This window comes from Aotus nancymaae, unplaced genomic scaffold (genome assembly GCF_030222135.1).
Source record: "Aotus nancymaae isolate 86718 unplaced genomic scaffold, 86718_ANA_hifiasm-v0.15.2.pri h1tg000099l, whole genome shotgun sequence".
Classification (NCBI taxonomy): domain Eukaryota; kingdom Metazoa; phylum Chordata; class Mammalia; order Primates; family Aotidae; genus Aotus; species Aotus nancymaae.
The window spans coordinates 4788764-4810614 of NW_026988514.1; positions in this window are offsets into that span (position 1 = coordinate 4788764).

The window sequence follows — 21851 nt, forward strand, 5'->3', positions numbered from 1 at the left end:
ACTCACTGTGTAAGGCTGTTTCGTGCTTGCGGCAGGATTTCTCCCCTGGTTTCTTACATAAGACTATCATCCATCGCCCCATGCAGGAGCAGAAATGGAGAGATGAGAGGCCAGGGTGGGTCTGAGGCCGTTCTCCAGTCACTTCAGGCTTGGCTCGCAGCCCGACTTCCTGCCCCACAGCCTCCTGCCCCTGCCGCCAGAACGGCTGAGCCTGCTGATGACAAAGCCACAGCTCACAGGCTGACAATTTTGTCTGGACTTCTATCAAGGCCGGGACTGCAGTCAATAGCACATGCAGGAAATTTTAAAAGATCAAGAGCAGCTAACAACAAAATCCACTCTGGGATGTTTTTAACCAAACAATCGAGGATTCAGTGCTTTCCGGGGGTGGGGACCAAAACGGAGCAGGACCGGCGGCCAGCATCACCTCTTCCATCTTCCGTCTGTCCCGAACCATGCAGGACAGCCTAAAAATAGTGCCTAGACCTCACACAATCAGTGCTTTTGTTACTTACCCTCTTTGGTCTTTCGAAAAACATCTTTATCGGGACTGAGAATCTCCCATCATTTGTATTTATAGAGTCCTTTTTTTCTGAAGTCGTGAACGTGCCTATTCTCATTTCTGGGAAGTCAGTGGCAGGACTTCGGTGAGGAGAAAGTGGTTTCAGCTGGATTATGGAGGGAGGTGGTGGAAGAGTGAGGTGAGAGCACCAGGCATCTGGGGATGGAGCCCGTGCGGGCTCAGTGGCTCTCTGACTCTTCCTAAGAAAGAACAGTGCCCTCCTTGCCCTTCTCTACCCAAAGCCCTCCCCAGGCTTCCCTCTGAACCACACCTTTCCTAGGAGGCCTTCTGGGAAGCTGAGCCAGGTCCATGGTGCCTCTCGCTCCTCCTTCAAGTCACACTCATAGGTGCGTGTCTCTGGCATGTCTCAGGAGGGCAGGGGCTGAGCCTCTGCTCTGTTCCAGATTCCCGCAGCCCCTGGTTGACACAGTCCGCAAGCTTGAGTAGAGGGGGCGCCTAGTCCCCAGCACTAAATGGCAATTCAGACCTAAATCCCAAATGAGACAGCCGCCAAGGGCAGCCGACCCACAGCCCCCGCAGACTGCAAGCTGCGGCCTTCGAGGCCAGCTTTCCCCTTGCCGGCTTTCCCGTGGGCTCTGGCCAGTCTTGTCATTTTGCCATGTTTCAGTTAATTCATCTGAATTGCAGTAAGCTATTGCACAGAGAATTGTGAGTGGCGACAAAGAGACCCAGAGAAGTTGTCTTCCAAAACTGCAAGTTCCATGGACCTGGAATAACCATGCTGTGCCCATCTTCCTCACAGGAGCAACAGAGTGAAAAGCCACGGCTGAGTGGGATCATGGCTGACTGGGATTTGCCCATCATTGGTACAGGCTTCAGAACACTGACCACAGCCAGGGGAGGGCGGCTGGCCCAGGAGGCAGGTCACACCTCACTCCACACACTGCACCTTTCCTTTAGGAAAAGCCCGTGGCCCGGTGGGTAGAAATCAAGAGTAACTTAGATGGATCACCTGAAGCAGAGGATCCAATCTCAGTCCCGGGCGCCTCCACTTCCTGGTGCTGGACACCTGCATTGCCCCAGGTGCCCCTAGCAGATGAGTGTCCAGCTGCGCAGGCTGCAGCCCGGTGACTCGGGTGTCTGCGATCTGCTCTCACTTTCTGAGCTGATCCCTATGAGGCTGCGAAGACCTCGCCCCACGGCCCGTGCATCCTGCTCACTGATGTCGCCTCCCCAGTGGTGGCATGGGAAGCACGAAAGGCTAGGTGAACATTTCCTGTGGGAGACGGAGTTGCAGGCATTCTCAGAAAAGGAGGGCACTTTGGAAAGGGCTGGAGATGAAAATGCAGCTAAGTGGGATGGAAAGCCAGTCTCCACAGAGATGCGGGAGGGAGGTCAGCATGGAGGAGAGAAGGGATCAGGCCCGCTCCCGACACCACAGGCTGCCAAGAGGCTGGACACAGAGCAGAATAAGGAAACGCTCATGTGGGCGTTGGGGTTTGTCCTCACTTGCTTCGTGCTGCTGCTTCCTGACTTAATTGCTTCATAAATCTTGAACAATTTATGAACCTCCCCGAGCCCCAGTTTTGTCATCCGTAAGACGGCTGTTAAATTACATACCTCTCCAGCAATAAGCAGATTTAATGACAAAAAACATATAAAGAATAACAACAAATATCATAAAACACCTTGGAGTATTTTTAAGGAAAATCAGTGTGATTGCAATCAAGAAAATTCCAAAACTTTATTGGCATATAAAATGTACACAAAAAAATAGCATACACATTTGAACAATATCATGTTCCTGAATAAGAAAATGACTGTTGTGAAAATATCAGTTGCTCCCAGATTAATGCACAAATTTAGTGTAGGTCATTTCAATATCCTTGTGGCTATTTTAGAAACAGAACAAATTCTGAAGTTACTGTGAAAATAATAATGTGAGTGTTTAACATAGATTTTTGAATAAAAAGATTGGTTTTTATCGTTGTTAAACAATGTTATCAGGATACAGTGCTCAAAATAAATTTGGTCATTGTTCGAGAATAGATAAATCAATGAAACATAATAAATAATCCAAAGACCTTGGCACATGAATAAATGAGCTATATGGCTCATAAGGCAACACAAATGCTCATAATTTAAAGTATTATCCACAAATCACATGATAATAACCTGCTTGCAGTTGGGGACAAAGAGTAATTTGGTCCTAAATGAAAAGCAAATTTCAGATTAACTTAAAAGTCAAAATACAGGGCAACCAGAGGCAGATGAAAGAAAAAAAAAATCATCAAGTGTTTGGAGGATGGGTCTATCCTTCATTCTGTGGATCATAAACTCAATTTTCTTAACCATCCCAGGGTTGAGTGAACCCCTGTACACTGATTTGAGCTGTCCAAATTCATAAAACCAACGTCTGAAGTATAATGACTAATTAATTGACAGTGAATCAAGGATCTGCCTGGGGGTTCTCTTCCCACACCCACGGGTGCTATGGTGAGTGTGGCATCAGAGTGGGGAGAGATCTGCAGGCTGCTGCACCCATCTGTCAAGCCTGAATTGCTGCACACACTCAGATCCAGCCGATGGCACTGCATTCCTTTGTTTTCCCAGAGGTCACAAAACCTGCTTGAGCACACTGCCCCAGTGTTGGTGGACAGGCAGATGTCCGCACTGCAAGGTCAGCTCGCCCTTAGAGTCATGTGTGAAGTCCAGGAAGTGTCTGGTGAGCCTCCCTCTCTCCAGGAGGAGGGCTCTGGTCCTTCATTTCATGAGTGTTATAGCTGCAGGGCAGCACTGGGCCCCAGCAGTCAAGGGGAGGCTTTGGGGTACTCCCCTTTTCTGACATGGTGGTCAAGAGTCCCCCGCCACCAGCTCCTGGGGTGCAGTGTCATGCTTTTCTCTGTAGCTTCCTTCCCAGGCATACCTCCGAAGGCCTTGTCCCACTGGAGAACGTGCATTCAGGTGGGCTTGGCACCCAGCCTCCTGAGGCCAGTAACCCTCACCCCTCTCTCAGACGCAACTTGTCCTCTTCCAACTCTTTTGTGTAATAGGGTGCATCCATCTGGTCCCTCTGGAAGAGAAAGGCCTGCCCATTGCCAAGCCATCCATAGGAGTGGACTGCGTAATTTGTTTTCTGAAATAAGACAGTTTTGAGAGTGAGATGGGGGGGAGTTGTTACTGATGATGTTGAGAAAATAGGAGTAAACCAGGGCTACCCAGCATCCCCCAAACACTCTAACTGGTATGAACACTTTTTCTGGACTCTTTGAGCCAGCCCACCCTCTTCTGATGGTCACATTCTTCAGCTACTTTGGTGCCTTCAACACTATTTCATTTTTGGCTGCCTCTACCCCTTCAGGGTAACTTCTCAAATTGCTGTACTCACTGATTATGGGTCGACTGCTACAGCAGAACTCTCAAAGGAAATCTTATTTCCAAGTTCCTGAGGGCATCTTAGGATGCTTGTCCACTCACTTCCTCTCCCCTGCCCCTTACTCTCCTACCCAGTTGGGGAAATTTATCTTAACAAAACAATCTGAAATTGTACTATTATTTAAAATAATGCAGAAATAAAGCCCCAAGAGCAATGCAAATATTCAACAATAAGGAACTATCCAAGTAAAACTGACGTGTGCTGATGATTGGTTCATGTTTAGGAAGGTGATGATTTTGGAGAATTTAGCAACATGGAAATTGTATATCCTGTAATGGTTAAGGAAAAATTAGGAACGAGGGTATACAGTTGTAACACTTTGACTATAATTATATAAAAATAATAACAAATACATTAAGATGTCGGGGTGAAAACCATTGCCAGTATAGTAACAATAACTTTGTTTCAATTATGGGATTAGGGCTGATTTTTTTTCTCTCTTACTATTCTCCAATTTTTCTGGAATGTGGTTCATATAATGGAAACAATGCTCTCTCCCTCCCCTTCTGCAGGAATTAAATGAGGTAATGATTATAAAGTACTTTTTCCTTTGTTTCTCCCCTCTCCATAACCCCATTGTGTCCCGATGACCTTGTCCTGAAAAAGAGGGAGAATGGGGTTTGGTTGGATTCTCTTGTTCCCAGGGCAAGGCTTTCTCTAGTTTTCTTCCTTGTCCTTGAACTGTGTCAACCTTGGGCCACAAATGAAATACCCTTGACAACCCCAGTGGACTTATCTTGGGGATCTGTTGCACCTGCAAACTGAAGGCCTCCGTATCCCTTCCTCAAAAACTTCAACCCTGTCAAAAACAGCTTTGTTATGTGAAGTTTTATTGGGAAAGGAAGTGTCCCAAGAATTTTCTATACTGAGCCTGTTAGAAAAGTTCACTCCATGTCTCTGACACTCGCTCAGGTTTCTAGCTGCCTTGGTGGTCCCCGCTCTCTCTCTGCGTGCTGAGCTGTGATTCCCTGCTCAGGTCTGAAGCGATTCTGGATTTTGCCTCATCTCGACGTGTGTTTTCCACTTCTTCAATTTTACTTTGTTTTTTTCTAGACCACTTGTGAAGAGGAAAGTGATTCCTCTTAAAGATGAAACATCTTTCCACCCTAACTAATGAAAGCATCCCCGGTACGATATGTCCCAGGCCAGTCCTGGAGAAAAAAATGGCCCTCAGCAGTGCTGGGTGTGGGTCTGAGCTGGGGAGGGGCCAGCATTCTGCTCCCGAGGGAATCCTGAGCACAGCTCTCATATTTTCTTCCATGAGCCAACTCAACCCAGAAAACTGCCCTTAAAAACATTTCCTATGTCTTAGGTAAACCCTGCATTCAGTATTCTAAAGAGACTTGGAAATACATCACCGATATTTATTTCAGCATTACTTGTTAATATTGGACTATTGGACATGTTCTGATGTCCATTAAGTGGGATCTGGCTTAATAAAGTATGGTCCATCTAACAAGGCCCAGAGCAGTGTGTGCAGTGAGGTCTCATTTGTATTAAAATATATTTACATATGTATGTAACTAGATGTGCATAGAATATTTCTGCAAAGATAGAGAAGGAAACAGTCACATTCTCCTCTGAGGAAGACAAAGAGAGGGGCTGAAAGGCAGAGGGGGGAAGACCAACTATTTTATTTTATTTTGTATTTCTTTGGTTTCTCTGAATTTTGTATTAATTTATATATGTGTGTGTGTGTGTGTGTGTGTGTGTGTGTGTGTGTTTTTATTTACTAGGAAAGAAATGGAAACCTATAACTAGTGGGCCTGCTAAGAGACCTTTCCATTTGGGTGAATTACCTCTTAGGATTACAATTTTCTCATTTTCATCTCTCTGCATTAAAAAGGGAAATAATTTCCATGCCTGTATCTTTGGCAAGCCCTCTCACCCTACTTTATAAAATTGCTTCAGGCTGCTGCAAACATATTCAAGGTTTGCTTTCTTTTATATTTCAGCTCCTCATTCTCTTGGGAGCCACTTTAAAAATTTTCTGGCCAGGCATTCACCCCACCTCTCCTGGCCCCACCTGCAAAGGGTGGCAAGAAATCTAAAACATAAATACTGGAAAACTGATTTGTGATAAGAACATAAGACGTAATATTTATATAAACTTTAGCTCTTGCAAGAGGTGCCTGGAGTATGCTGGGTGTCAAACGATAAGGAGGGTGCAGATTTCAGCAGCCGAATGAAGGTGATCTAAAATCGCTCACACATGGATGGATGAATTAATAAGTGGAGAGTGTAAATTATGAGTTGCTCCTCCACACTCAGGTGCAAGAAGCATCACATTTCTTTATTTTTCCAAATCAAATTACACCTGGCTCCGAGCATCTGCTTCCTAGGGTTAACAAGAAACATGATGCTGGCTGTTCTCAGGGTTCCTTCCTCTTCAATTAGATCATGCAGGGATCCCGGGGCCCAAGAGCCCTGGAAATGGGCAGGAGTTGCTCCTCAGCCTGCGATCAGCAGCACAGCTACTGCATGTCCCCTTGGCTTCATGATTCCGCCATCTTTAGGGCTCTGCAGCTCAAGGGTCACAGAAATGCCACTCAGACCACATTGTTCTTGGCCAGAAGGAGGGTTTGCCGCTTGGCTCAGAAGCAGCAGAGGGTAGTTTCCAGCTTCTATGCAGCTGTGAAGGACTGGCTCCACACTCTCCAAAGCCCTAGCTGCCCCCAGACCTCAGTTTCAGTGAGAACAGGTTCCCAGGGCTCATGCCTGCCCGCCTGGAGCATCTTCCCAGTCTTGAAAACACCATTCTCCCTCTTCTGCTTGTACACAAACACAGACTTCTCTGGATGGCTTAGCTTTCCAAGGTAAAAGCTTGAGTCTTCAGGGCTGTGATCCACCTCCTGAAATTTGGGAATTGGATGTTCAGAGTCTCAAGAAAACAGTGCCTGCTTCTCTGAGTGGCACGTTGAAGCTTTCCCTGGTGAGCTGAGGGTAGCAGCGCCGATTGCATAAATGGCCATGCTGTGTCCCCCCGAACCGCCTCCGTACACTCATCTCTCTAAACACAAAGATAGCAGCTGCAGTTCTGTTCTTCAGCTCTCACCAGGGAAGGGAAAAACGGGCAGTCTCCAGCCTGCATTCATCTCCCTCTGCTGGGTCTCCAAGCTCAGCCACCCTGAGCCTCACAGTGACCATGGTTCCTAAGCTTCCGCGCTTGCAGGCTAGCCTGCAAACAGCAGGTTTGATGCCTTGCCCATGAGGCAGTGGCTCCCCTTAACTGGGCTTGTTCCTTCTGCCCCAGAGAACATGGATGCAGGAGGACACTTTGGAAGCTTTCATTCAGTGCTTTGTAATATATGGTTCCACCCGAGGTTCGCAGTCTACAGAAAAGTGTTTCTCAAACACTGTGTTACAGATCCTCTATATAGGTTCCTTCAAAAACACACTGTCTGAGAGATTGAGACAGTTAGCTGCCTGAGAGAAACTGAGTGGACCCACAGTGGATTCCAACATAGCTGGTCCCTTGAGCTGTCATTGAGAAGTAATCCTTCCAAAAAGACAAGTCCATCTGAGATTTACCCTGTCACCTGAAATCCACACTCACTTTTCCAATGGTGTGTTAGTTAACAGACAGGGGAAAGCAGGGCCTTGCTGTGCACTAATCAGCTCCAATACCCTAGGCTGTCATGGGGGGTGGCGCGCCTGTTTGCTGCTGTCTATCTTGCTACCTGTGGTGGGATCACCAGTAGTTCCTCGGGAGGCTCTGATTCCCCAGCTCCTTGTAGAGAGGATGGGCAGAGGCACTAAATGCTTGTTTGATGGTGGGAGTGTGCGCTGAGGGCAGGTGGATGCACAGATAAAGGAATAACTGTAAATTTAACCAAATATTGGAAAAACAAAAGGACAATAGAGTTCTGAAGTGTTCTGAGGAAAACTTTAAAGATCGTTGGGCTAGGTAGTTGTGATTTGCTTTCAAATTTTAATTTTTTTTTTAGATGACAGAGAGTGATACATATTCAAAGTATCAATTTTATGCAATAAATAAATACATAAAAAATCATGCCCACCTGTCCATATGACTCAAAGCAATATACAGATTCAATGCAATCCTATACAAATTTTAATAACATTTTTCATAGAAATAAAAAATATCTTAAATTTTTATGCAATGACAAAAGACCTTGAATAAGCAAAACTATCTTGAGAAAGAAAAACAAAGTTGGAGGCATTACACTTCTGGATTGCAAATTATATTACAAAGCAGAAATCTTCACACGGTATGGTATTGATATAAAAATATTCATACTGCATATGCCAGTGGAACAGAACAAAGCGTCCAGAAACAAGCCTAAGTATACATGGTCGACTAATTTTTGACAAGGCCATCTGGAAGACATGATGGGGAAAAGATTATCTCTTCAATAAGTGGTATCGGAAAGATTGGATGTTCACATGCCAAAGAAGGAAACTGGATCTATATCTTACATGATTTACAAAAATCTACTCAAAATTGATTAAAGACCTAAATGTAAGGCGTGAAACCATAAAATTCCTAGAAGAAAGCACAGGAGAAAATCATTTGACAATGATTTTTTTTTTTTTTTGGACACGACTCCAAAAAGCACAGGCAACAAAAGCAAAAACAAAAGGTAAAGGCTACATCAAACTAAAGGTCTTCTGCGCAGCAAAGGAAGCAGTCAACAAACTGAAAAGGCAACCAGCCGAGTGGAGGAAAATATTCATGAACCAGAAATCAGATAAGGGTTAAAATCGCCATGGAGCTCATACAACTCAATAGCATTAAAAAAACAAATTAACTAATTTAAAAAAGGGCAAATGGCCTGAAAAGATGTTACTCCAAAGAAGACATAAACATGGCCAACAGGTACATGAAAAGGTACTTAACATCACCAATCACTGGAAAAGTGCAAACCAAAATCAAATGAGATATCATCCTACACCTGTTAGGATGGCTGTTGTAAAAATGACAAGAGATAACCAGTGTCGAAAAAGTGTAGAGAAAAGGGAATCCTTGTACTCTGTTGGTTGGAATGTAGATTTGTGCAACCATTATGGAAAACAGTATGGAGATTCACACTCACACAAAAAACACACACACACACTCACACACAAAAATAGAAAGTCCATACAATCCAGCAATCCCTCTTTTGGGTATACAAATGAAATCTCCACCTTGTAAAGATATCTGTATTTATCTGTATTACCATGTTCACTGTGCCATTACTCACAATAGTCAAGATATGGAAACAAGCTCTGGCTATCAGCAGATAACTGGATAAAGAAAATGTGGTACATATACGCAGTGAAATAATATTCAACCTTAACAAAGAAGAAAATTCTGCCATTTATGGTAACATAGATGAAACTAGAGGATATTATGCTAAATGAAATAAGCCACACAGAGAAAGAAAAATATGGCATGATCTCACTTAGATGTGGAGTCCAAAAAAGAAAAACCATGAATACATAGAAACAGAGTAGAAAGGTGGTTTCCAGAGGTAGAAGCAGGGGTCGGGGAGGTGGGGAGATATAGGTCAAGGGGCACAGACTTGTGGTTATGTGGAATGATAAGATTAGAGACCTAACATACAGCAAATGGACTAGAGTTAATTCTGTTGTAATGTATATTGAAAATTTGCTGGAGTAGATTTTAGGTGCTCTTGTCACATACATACACAAAAAAGGAAATGTAACTATGTGAGATGATTGGTGGATGTGATTGGTGGATATTTGACTGTAATAACCAGTTCACTATGAATATGTAATATCAAAGCATCATGTTGTATTCCTTAAATACATACAATTTATAAAATAAGGAAAAAACATAATGCCCACCTCCCCAAACTCATACAACAGAGCTAACTGTTGGTATGCATCCCTCTACATTTTTTTTAGCAGTCATAAAACTTATATGAGCAAATGTAAAGGATGTTTTCTTTCCTTAAAAAAAAAAAACCCACCAAAGCCAAAGTAAGGACTTATTATTTCATTTGCTTTGCAGTTTGCCTCTGTCCCCCCACATATATCCTGGACATCTCTGTAGGTCAATTTAAAAAGATCTAGTATATTCTTTTAAAATTATTTAAGATTCCATGATATGAGTATTCTGTAACTTAGTCTTCCTGAGCCTCTTCCCTTCCTTCTTTCTCTTCTTCTTCTTCCTCTACTTCTTTTTCTATCATTTTCCTTCTTTTCTCTTCTTCTCGTCATTCTTTTGGTCTATACAAATAACCATGTAATAAAATCCCTGCATTGTTTGAACACCACTGCTAGTCCAAATGGTGACAGTTAGAAAAAGGCATCCCCCGTGACATTTTACTGCCAGAAACTGCCATAAAATATATACAAATCCATGATAACTAACAGGAAAATGATACACCTTACAGTTCACAGTTGCAAAACTTTATGCAGCAGTCCTCACATACTAAGACCATTATTTACATAAGACCAGATTCTTAGTCAATGCAGATACATACCTTAACTTTTAGTAGCTTCTGTCAAATTACATTCCAAAAAAGTTGTAATACTACAGTGTATGCAATACACTTCCCACACCCTTAATAACTTGAATTTCTATCTGAAGATAAAAACTTTCAAAAATAGCTTTATTGTTTATTGTATAATGAAATAAGCTCATTGCCCAAAATCCCCAGAGTCCTAATAGCCTAAGATGGCCATTGTTAACTCTCAGATTAGCATTTGTGCAGGTATTTCTTTATGCCTGTTGAAATACATGCCAATACTTTTCCTGACTGGCATCTCACTAAAACAGCTGTTCTTCGACCTACTCTTTAAACTTAACGCTATTGGGAGCCCCTTTGAGGGCCAACAAATGGAGACGTGCACCATCATTTTCTGGGAACATGCATTATTTTCCACTCTCACCTTCCGGGTGTACATACATCATTATCTAGCCTCACTTTTGGGGGTTTATGTGATAGGGCCCATTTTCACTTTCTTGGATTCTTGCAATATGTTGTGATGTGACTACTCTGAGTCCAGATGTTACAAATTTGTGTCTTCTGTTTTTTTTCCTGATCAGTCTGAATGGAAATGGATCAGTATAAATTTAATTGGACTTCTGAAAGATTCCACTTTTGGCTTTATTAATTTCCTATATTGTTTTTCTTTTTTCTGTTTTATTGAAATCCACCCTGATCTTTATTATTATTCCTTGTCTTCTGCTTATTTGGAGTTTCTTTTAAAAGTAACAACACTAGGGCCGGGCGCGGTGGCTCACGTCTGTAATCCCAGCACTTTGGGAGGCCGAGGCAGGTGGATCACGAGGTCAAGAGATCGAGACCATCCTGGTCAACATGGTGAAACCTCGTCTCTACTAAAAATACAAAAAATTAGCTGGGCATGGTGGCGCGTGCCTGTAATCCCAGCTACTCAGGAGGCTGAGGCAGGAGAATTGCCTGAACCCAGGAGGCGGAGGTTGCGGTGAGCCGAGATCACGCCATTGCACTCCAGCCTGGGTAATAAGAGCGAAACTCCGTCTCAAAAACAAAAAAACAAAAAACAAACAAACAAAAAAGTAACAACACTAAAAATATTGTCTTTAATATTTTTTCTAATTTAATATTTTTCTAATTTATTTAATATTTTTCTAAATTTATTTTTAAAAAGTTGACAAAAATTGTATATATTTATTGTATACAATATGTATTTTGAAATATTTTTACTAGTTTCTTAAAGTGGAAGCTGAGGTTATTGATTTGAGACCTTTCTTTTCTAATAGAGGCATTTAGTGCTATAAAATTCTACATTAGCTACATATCACGAATTTCAATATGTTGCATTTTCATTTATAATTACTTCAAAATACTTTATAATTTCTGTTTTAATTCCTTCTTTGATCCCTGAGTTATTTAGGGAAGTGTGCTACTTATTTTTCTACATAATTGGGGATTTTAAAGATACCTTTCTTTTACTGATTTCTAAAGTAGTTTCACGCGGTCAGAGAACAAGCTTTGTATGCCCTTTTACTGCTTTTATTGAGACTTTATGGCTAAGAGTATGCCTTGGCAAATGTTCAGGTGCACCCGAAAAGGATGTGCGTGCTTGTCAGGTAGAGTGTTCTATCAGTGTCAACTAGGTTAAAGCTGGTTGATAGCTTTGCTCAAATCTACATCCTTACTGATTTTCTACTTGTTCTACTAGTTATTGAGATAGGAATTTGCAAATCTTAGATTCTAACTGTGACTTTTACTATTTCTCTTTTCAGTTCTATTAGCAGTTTTTGCTTCATGTATCTTGAAGCTATGTTGTTAGTTACAGAGAATCTCTTGGTTGTTTGACTTCTTTGACATTATAAAATGACGCTCTTTATCACTGCTATTCTTTGCTCAAAATCTACTTTGTCTGATATTTATTTACATAGCTATTCTTAGTTTCTTTTGATTGATGTTAGGATTACATATCTTTTTCCAGTCTTTAGCTGTTCAGCTCTTTGTATCATTTTATTTTAAGTGTTTTCTTATAAGCAGCATATACTTAGGCCTGTTTTTTTTGTCATATTTTATTAATACATCATTTGCCTTTTAATTGAGGATTTAGATCACTTGCTTTAAGTGTGATTATTGATATGATAGATTTAAAACTATCATCATGCTATTTGAGACCAGCCTGGGCAACATAGGGAGACCCCAGCTCTACCAAAAAAAATTAGTTGGGCATAGAGTCACGAACCTGTGGTCCCAGGTGGCTGAGATGAGAGGATCACTCGAGCTGGGGCAGTTGAGACTGCAGTGAAATGTGATTTTGCCACTGCACTCCAGCCTGGGTGGCAGAGAAAGACCTTTTAAATAGGTTAAATCACTGTCAGCCATTTTACCCTTATGTTCCCAATTAATTAAGACTGAATTTTGATTAATATGCTTTTGCTGGATTATGTTTTCAAGAGTAATTTTCAGGAAGTGATGTGGTTAATCCATTCTTTTTTTTTTTTTTTTTTTTAATTGCATTTTAGGTTTTGGGGTACATGTGAAAAACATGCAAAGTTGTTGCATAGGTGCATTCATGGCAGTGTGATTTGCTGCCTCCCTTCCCCTCACCCATATCTGGCATTTCTCCCCATGCTATCCCTCCCAAACTCCCCCCCCCCGCTGTCCCCCCCACTCCCCCGCAACAGACCCCCGTGTATAGTGCTCCCCTCCCTGTGTCCATGTGTTCTCATTGTTCAACACCCTCCTATGAGTGAGAACATGTGGTGTTTGGTTTTGTGTTCTTGTGTCAGTTTGCTGAGAATGATGGTTTCCAGGTTCATCCATGTCCCTACAAAGGACGCGAACTCCTCATTTTTAATGGCTGCATAATATTCCATGGTGTATATGTGCCACATTTTTCCTGTCCAGTCTATCATCGATGGGCATTTGGGTTGGCTCCAGGTCTTTGCTATTGTAAACTGTGGTTCATCCATTCTTACCTATCTTAGAATATTTCTATTGCCATAGACACATAACAACTGAGGAGTAATAGAGCTCTTAGTCTGACTTTCCTCAAATCTCAATTGTTTCATTGCATTTTAGTAAGAAGAAAATGCTGAGGAAAGTATGATAGTCAGCTAACAATCTTCCTTTTAGGATACTGGCTTTTACTTTTTCAAACCATCTGTGGTTCTTTGTTGGACAAATCTTGGTGTATTTAATCCTATATTCTTTTTGTCGGGACACAGTGAACCTTTGAATTGTATTCTTTTCATTGTGGAAAAGATCCTATTTGAATTTTATGTCTTACAATGTTTTCTAGTCTCTTCTTTAGGTATGTAATTATTTTTATGTTAAATTTCCAATTTTCTTTTCTGTTTGTCTCTTTTATTTTCACCCTTGTCACTTTTATTCCTTTATTTGTATTCCTTTGTCTTTCTTGTCATTAATTTTATTTTCTTCTTTGTTTTCCTGGAGTCAATCTCCTACAGTGTTTGCTTCAACTATCTTCTGGAACCTAGGATGTGTTTCTTTCTCTCACCCTCCCTTCTATTTCTCCTTTTCCTCCCTAATCATCCTGTATTTCCTTCTCTTCTTCTCTCTATTCTTCTTCCTTCTTTAGTTCAAGTTTCACTTAATATTGAATGACATGATTTTAAATATACTTTTGACCCATGAACAAATAGGTTTGAACTATAGGGGTCCACTTATATGTGGATTTTTTTTAACCAAAGGCAGATCTTAAAATACAATATTTGCAGAATAGGAAACTCAAGTATATGGAGGGTTGACTTTTCCTAGAAGGAGGTTCTGCAGGGCTAGTGGTGGAGACCTGAGTATGTGCTGATTTTTGTATATGTGGCGGGTCCTGGAACCAGTTCTCCCCCACTGTGTATACTGAGGAACGTCTGTATTTGCTTTTGAATAGGGTCAGTTCTGTTTGCCTAACCATCATTCTGAGCATCTCCTTAGGACATAAGTTAAATGAATGTGTTAGACCTTGTGTTTGGGCATAGAGCATGCTGAGCAAGGGAGGGAACCTAGAGCCTTGATTCTACTTCAGGTGAGAACCAGGGAGGCAACACAAAGATGCTAGCTAAATGTTTGCCGACTGAGTGGGCGAACCACTGAATGCCTCCCTGACTGTCTCACAGAGAAGTGCAAGATTAGGTGAGATGATTAAAGCCACTTCGAGACATGGAATCAATCATGGTGCCCATCAAGGGTGGATTGGATGAAGAAAATGTGGTACACATACACCATGGAATTCTATAGCCATAAAATAGAAGGAGATCATGTTTTTTGCAGCAACCTGGATGCAGTCAGAAACTGTTGTCCTAAGTGAATTAATGAAGAAGAAGAAAATCAAATGCCAACCAAAACCAAGTGCATTTCTCACTTATAAGTGGGACCTAAACATTGGCTACACACAGACACAAAGATGGGGACAATAAACATTGGGAATTCCCAAAGCGGGAAGAGTTGAAAAACTACCTATTAGGTACTATGTTCACTACTTGGGCGGCTGGTTCATTAGAAGCCCAAATCAACATCATGTAATATACCCATGTAACAAAACTGCACAGGTATTTCCCAATCTAATGTCAAATAAAATTAAAAATACAAATTTAACAACAGTAAAAAAGCTACTTGGAGCATTATCAACCACTCCACACACCCTGGGCTGAGGTTCTCAGGGTTAGTGAAGGTGGTAGCTGCAGAGCATTGCTTTTTGGTAAAACATCTGACACCACAACTTTTTATCCAAAAGAAATTGTGCCGTGTGCACTTGGGTTCTGTTGCATGGCTACAAAACAGTGACAGTTATTACAAATTAGAAGTCTGTGGTTGTGACCGAATTCCTGGAATGGGTGACTCCAGGGCCTAGACAGACAATGTCTGCCCTTCAGAGTGCAGACTGGGGAGGGAAGTCCCCTGGCAGTGCTGCCTCTGATGTAACACATCTGTGCTGGACACTCACTACCAAGCTCTCCTTTCCCAAACATTTCCTACGCTGCTGTGTGGGAGTAGATCTCATAAGGTGCATTAAATTGTGCTCCACTGAGAGGCCCATGCCTCCCAGCAGCTTCCAGAGATGGGCAGTGTGTGATTTGGGGAGGTCATCAGGTTTGCTATTACTCTTGTTCCCTCTGCACTGTGACATTTTATGGAGAATTCACACTCAGACATGTCAGAGCTAAATGGCGACAGGCTGATCTGGTGTCACTGTGAATGCTCTGGATTCTTTACTGCTGCAGACTTGCACATGTGAGAGACAGATCAGACTCCCAGGCTCCCAGCTTGGCCCTTTTCCATGCTGGATGGCAGACAGCAACATCTTCCTTCATCAGCTTCTTTTGGAGCAAAGTCTTCGCCTTTATCCTGTTTTCTCGTAACTGTTCTCTGAGCTTGGTTGAACCTCTAGTGTTAATACTCATTTGCTACTGCTTGATCTGGTCCACGATCCTGTGTTTCTGAGGACTAAATACATCAACAGAAAAGGGACCCATACATTATTTGCATATAATAGATGTGAGATTTGCATCACTGAAATTGGGCTTGAATTGGCTAAGCAAGCTTCAATTAAAACTTAAGACTTCTGGGATATGCAGAATACAGAAAGTGGCGCGTTGTCCAGCTCACTTCTGCAGGGTGTGAGTGGTGCTCACCCACTCCACTCCAGGCCATGGCTGATTGATTCTAGGGAGAGGAGCCTGAGCCAAGCTCAGCCAATCACATTCTCACTCTCAGGAGTGTGAAAACCTGAGTGGAGATTGAAGCACCGTCATCCTAGGGAGGAAACCCAGACCTAAGGCCCCCTAGCCTCTACACTTGATGTTCTCAGCCTCTCCTCCAAGGTCCTCTCATTTCTGCTATGGCCCTTCACTCTTGCTCCTTAACATCTAGGACTCTAGATTCAAGAGCCCCAAGACTGTTGTGGCCATGCCCTTGCTGCTGGCCATGCTTGTTGGACATGTCCTCACATCTTGTCTGTGATACAGCTCAGCCAACATGCTCAGAATCCAGGCCTCTAAACTCATTGTCTCAGGATACTCAGGCCCTACTTTCACCCTTTTTGTAGGCCACAAAACTCAAGTTACGGCAACAAAATGAAGATGAAGATATATGGGGTATCTGCCTTTTTGAAGTCCAACAAATTTGAGCATAGAAACCTCTGGTCTGGTGGGCTCGAAAATACGCCTAAGGACTTTAGGATTATTATCTAGACCCAAGATGCTTGCAGTCAGTTGATCAATTCAATAATGATTATCATTTCAAGTTAATCCTTGGTGTTATGATGGGAAGTAAATAAAATGTGGAAATTAAGTCAGTATCAAGGAGTTTAAAGTAAACAACAATGATTGACTTATTCATTGATGGAGTAATTCTTTAATTTATTTAATGGTCATCTATTTATTCAACAAAAGTTTACTGAAAATAAGCTCACGGCAGAGCATGTTCTGGGTGAGTTCAGGGATGAGCAGTCAATCCTAATGACTCATGTCAAAATATACTGATAAACATGAGAAAAGGCTTGGCATGAGCCTAAAAAAGTACTTAAATTTAATACAGGCATTGCATTAGTCAGGGTTCTCTACTGGGACAGAACTAATAGGATAGATGTATATATGAAGGGGAGTTTGTTAGATCTGATTCACAGGATCAGAAGGTGCAGTCCCACAATGACCATCTGCAAGCTGAGGAGCAAGGAAGCCAGTCCTCAAAAGTTGGGAAGCCAACAGTGCAGCCTTCAGTGTGTGGCCGAAGTTCCCAGAAGCTCCTGGCAAATCACTGATATGAGTGCAAGAATCTAAAGGCCGAGGCAATCGAATCTGATGTTCGAGAGAAGAAAGCATCCAGCATAGGAGAAAGATGGAGGCCGAAAGACTCAGCAAGTCAGTTTCTTCTACCTTCTTCTGCCTGCTTTATTCTAGCCATGCTGGTAGCTGATTAGATGGTGCCCACCCAGATTCAGGGTGAGTCTGCCTCTCCCAGTCCATTGATTCAAATGTTAATCTCCTTTGGCAACAACCTCATGGATAACCCACCCCGCTGCCGCCACAGGGAACAATATTTTGCGTCCTTTAATCCAATCAAGTTGACACCCAATATTAACCATCACAGCCATGTATGAAGGCAAGAGACTAACTAGAAGTTTCTTGTCATCAGGCAGGGAGATGACAATGATCTAGACTATAGAAATGGTAAAGAGTATGAACAGAAGATTAGTTTTCAAAGATATTTAAGATGTAGGTGATTGAAAGGAGATAGAGGGGGAGGTGAGGGAGAGTCAAAGGTGAGGTCATGTTGCTGACTTGTAGGGCTTGTTAGATGTGGATAGAGACTGAGAAGCAGTTTATGTGGGAAGATCATTCTGTTTTCTGATATGGGTTTCTTAGATGTGAATGAAAATGTTGAGTGAGTCTGAGTTTTGGAGAGATATATATAGGTTGAACATCTAATTGGAGAATCATTTTCTTCCTTTTTGTTTTTGTTCTCCAGCTTTATCGACTTATCAGAGAATAATTTTCTTAAGAGATGGTAATGGAATCCATGCAATGAAATAAATCAACAGAAAAAAAAATGATCCAGAAGAGAGGCAACTATCCTAAGAACCACTGTGATACTATGAAATATATATGGCTCTTCATCCTGTCTCCTGTCATACAACTCCTAAAACCCTTGGAATGTCTAAAGGCATACTTTTCATGTGCAAATGATTGGCTGATGTCTTCAGGATGGAGCCAATCACCAGAAAAATCAAAGCATAATTAGAGTGTTGGGACTTTCAGCCACAACCCACATGACCGTTGGGGAGGAGAGAAGGGCTGAAGGTTAAGTCCATCACCAATGGCCAGTGATGCCTATGCAATGAAGCTTCCATAAAAATCCCAAAGGACTGGGTTTGGAGAACTTCTGGATTTCTGAGCACATGGAGGTTCCTGGAGGGTTGTGCCTGGGGAGGGTATGGAAGCATCTCATCCCTTCCCACATGCCTTTCACTATGCATCTTTTCATCTGTATCCTTTAAAATATCTTTTGTAATAAACTGCTGAGCATAAGTGTGTCCCTGATTTCTGTTAGCCATTCTAGAAAATTAAACTGAGAAAGGGATCATGGGGACTCCAATTTATAGCCAATCTGTCAGAAGCACAGGTGAAATAACCTGGGGCTTGTATTCAGCATCAGAAGTCGGGGGTGACCTTGTGGGACTGAGCCCTCACCCTGTGGGGTCTGATGTTACCTCTAGGAAGAGGGTGTTAGAATTGAATTGGAGGACACACAGCTGGTGTCCACTGCTGCAGGACTGGTTACTTGCCTGGTATGCGGGAAAAATCCCCTACACAACCTGGTGTCACAAGTACTCTGCACTGTGAAAGTAGAGGAGAAACTAAGTTTTTTCCCCTCAATATTATTACATTCAAAATATAAAAGAAAGCATGAGCAGAAGGATAGGGGAGATAACTGAAAGGGTGTCAAAGGGGCAGAAGAAAAATTAATGGAGGATGGGGTTAAGGGAGCCAAAGAGAGTCTTTGGATTTAAAGCAAAGAATCATCATTGAATGATAGTGAAATGTGAAGGAAGGTATCTGCCAAGTTCTCAATTAATGACTTCTATTTTCTTGAACTGCAGGAGAGAAAGCTTTCTGAGAATGCATTTCAGAGATGGGAGGGCAGGGTTTCTGGGCAGCTTTCCAGCAGGATGCAGGGCACAGGACGAGATAATCTATGTAATGAACTTTGAATAACGTCTGGTGGGGATTACGCTTTCAATAGATGCGGCGAGGTGAGCTATCATAATGGCTCCAAATTGTTCAGCTTTGTGGTTTTTCTCTAACAGTGATTAACACCTGGGATGTAAGCACAAAACAGTTGGCAGATGGTATGGTTTGGCTGTGTCCCCACCCAAATCTCAACTTGAATTGCATCTCCCAGAATTCCCACATGTTGTCAGAGGGACCCAGGGGGAAGTAATTGAATCGTGGGGGCTGGTCTTTCCCATGCTATTGCTGTGATAGTGAATAAGTCTCAGGAGATCTGATGGGTGTGCCAGGGGTTTCCGCTTTTGCTTCTTCCTCATTTTCTCTTGCTGCTGTCATAGAAGAAGTGCCTTTTGCCTCCTGCCATGATTCTGAGGCCTCCCCGACCGGGGGAACTGTAGGTCCAATTAAACCTCTTTTTCTTCCCATTCTCCAGTATGTCTTCATCAGCAGCATGAAAATGGACTAATACAGCAGTTGTATTAATTCTGAGGAGATTTTGTCAAGAAATGAGATAGGAGAGTAAGAGGATTGTGGAAATTGGGAAACATTTCAGATATATCGTTCTCTGGAATCTTAACCTAAAAAACTTAAAAAAAACAACAAACAAAAGACAAGAGGAGGCTGCCAGATAATGAGAAAGGAGATGGTCCCCAAGCCAGAAAGTGTTGATGATGCTAAACTTTTGGTGCAGAGGGAGTGACTGACTGAAAGGGACTGAGGGAAGGTTGAGGAAGAGAGAGGGATGTTGACATTTGGACTCATGAATACGGCAGTCATTGGCGATGACAGTGCTCTGGGAGGCACTAGAAGCAAGCTGATAAAGTGGAATGGAGGTGAAGGCACTGGAAATGAGCTGATCGAGGGTTGGAGAATCCAAGGTGTAGGACTTGAACGTCACATTTGCTGGTAGTTAGGAATGGGTAACATGACTTAGCCTGGTAGAGTAGTCGGGTTCTCCAGAGAAACACAAGCAAACTAGAAGATAAATGTACACATATAGGAAGAGTTATTATGGGAACTGGCTCACGTGACTGTGGAGGCTAAGTCCCTTGATCTGCTGTCTGCATGCTGAAAAGCCAGGAAAGCCAATGGTGCAATTCAGTCTGAGCCCAGAGGGCCAGGAGACAGGAGCACTGATGTCTGAGGGTGGGAGAGGGTGGGATTCCCAGCTTAAACAGTAAGCAAATGCCCTTCCTCCTCATTTCTGTCCCATTTGGGCCCTCAACAGAGAGGCTGGCTGGTGCCTGCCCATGCTGGTGAAGTGGCTCTGCTTACTCAGCCCACCAATTCAAATACTAATCTTCTCCAAACACAGCCTCACAGACACCCCCAGAAATAACACTGTAAGGCCGGTTGCCTCGCCAGTGGCTCTGACACACCCTCTTCCCTCTCTGGGAGCTCGGACACACCTCCCCCTCCACCCCCCACCGGAGCCTGGGAAAAAAGCCCCATCAGGACCTACTTGATACCATTTTGTCCCATCCAGGCCCCACTCCCTACCTACTATTTTGTCCTATCCAGGCCCCACTCCGTGCCTGCCATTTTGTCTTCTGCAGGCCCCACCCCGTGCCTGCCATTTTGTCTTCCTGCCTACTATTTTGTCCTATCTGGGCCCCACTCCCTGCCTACCATTTTGTCCTATCTGGGCCCCACTCCCCTCCATTTTGTTCCATCCGGGTCCCACTCCCCTCCATTTTGTCCCACTCACCTTGGGCACAGCCAATCAAACGCCTCCACTCCCTATAAAACCCCATGCCCAAGAGGAGTCTGCGTGACTTCTCCAGCCCCTCCTGTCAGGACCGTAGAACCTCACCTGGGAGCCTGAATAAATTCCTTCGCATTGGATTACCTTCGTGCTGGCCTCAGTTTCTTCATTTTAAACGTGGCAAGAACCCAAGAACAAAACTTACAAACATGTTACCAGCTACCTGGACATTCCTTAGTCCAGTCAAGTTGACATCTAAAATTAAATGACTACACCTGGTTTCCCCAGAAAGCATGCCTGGAAACAGAGGCAGGAGTGAAAGCGCTGTCCTGGAGCATGGTGTCCAGAGTGCAGGAGCAAGGCGGGGGCGTGAAGCAGGAAAAGAAGAAGAGCTGTGTAAAGTCTGTCATTGTGTCAGTCACTGCTGCGTGCAACTGTGTGCTTGACCCCAGGGACAGCCAAGGAGCCACGTGACGGGGGTCTCAGGGACTTCTTATGGAAGAGAAAGAAGGAAATGTTTACCCACCAGCTCCCATCCCTTATTGGTTAAAGAGCCCTGCATAGGATGTAACCCCCCTAAACTCTGGGTTTTGCACCTGCGGGCACTAAGCAGGTTCACAGGGAAATTCTGGAGTGGAAGACCAGAGGCATGTGGCATGGAGTTGAAGTTAGCTGTCTCCAGGTCATACCTGTGTGGAGTTGCCAGTTCCCACAGAAGATGGCTGGAATGAGTGAGAGGTGCAGCTGAGGGCATTTGATGGGGTGCCCCAGAGACATTCTTCGCAGTCCACCCAGGGACAGTCACACCCACTCACACCATCTGTTGAGTCCAATCTGCCATAGCATCAGTCTCAAGGCAGTGGCTGGCTATAACCTCTGCAAACATTTAACTTAAAAGTATCAGTGAAACAAGCTCCTGTCTCCACTAGTGCAGCAGGCTGGGTGGCAATAATCTGTGTCACGGACTTCTCCTCCAGCGCTAGGCTGGCCTGGATAGCTTCCGGATTTGGGACCTTTGACC